The 871-nt window shown below is 36.4% G+C and overlaps 1 non-coding gene across 1 annotated transcript; it reads right to left on the minus strand.

Annotated features, from left to right (window-relative positions):
• Positions 1–337: 337 nt before the first annotated feature.
• trnas-gcu (transfer RNA serine (anticodon GCU)) lies at positions 338–419 on the minus strand. The gene has a single exon. It is a non-coding gene; the product is annotated as a tRNA-Ser (tRNA).
• Positions 420–871: the final 452 nt, after the last annotated feature.

Consider the following 871-nt stretch of genomic DNA (forward strand, 5'->3'; position numbering starts at 1 on the left):
ACTTGGACATAATCAGCAACAGCTTTACCGCATGTGTGCAGTGAGTGGTGTTAATCCTGTTCAATAGTGACATCTAGTGGTAAAATAATGCAAAAGTACTGCAAGAGCAGTTTTACTCAAATAAAATTAAACTTTCGTGTTTTGTTGACGCTTTATTACAAATAAACTATAAATATAACTTCTGTTACAATATGTGTAAGTACCTGCTGACAACACGACCCGTACTTCGGCAATAAGCACTGGTAGAAATGACTAGCGAATTCCTTTTACACGTGATTTTAAAGCCTCTCGTGGTTTGAAAGTTTGTCGGGTAAATGTTTAGCATAACATTGAATTCCGACGAGGATGGGATTCGAACCCACGCGTGCAGAGCACAATGGATTAGCAGTCCATCGCCTTAACCACTCGGCCACCTCGTCGTGATAACGTCAATATTAGTGTAGCACTTCCGGTTGGTGTAATATTGTGTGCAGACTATATCAGGGATGCCCAAACCTTTTTTTTTTTTATAAAGGGCCAAAAAACAAACTTGATTGAGGCCTGTGGGCTGACGTTGAATATACACCAACCAAACCATATTACATTAACCGTATTAAATTTGCCTTGTGTAATTTGTTAATATTTAAAAACAACTAGAAAACGTTTCTTTAAAACAAATTAATTATGGAGCAGTATAATTTGTAACGTTTCATAATGAAATTATTATAGTAAAAACATAAACAATGCCATTTATAACACAATGGAGATCAATGCTAAATACACTAGTCGAGCTGCTCCTGCCTTTGTCTTGATTTGCTTGCTTATGTCTTGTCAAGTGATCTGTCAAGGGGCAGTATTTACATGATAAAAGTCTGATTCGTTTACAACATAT

Source organism: Danio aesculapii, chromosome 21, assembly GCF_903798145.1.
Source record: "Danio aesculapii chromosome 21, fDanAes4.1, whole genome shotgun sequence".
Taxonomy (NCBI): Eukaryota; Metazoa; Chordata; class Actinopteri; order Cypriniformes; family Danionidae; genus Danio; species Danio aesculapii.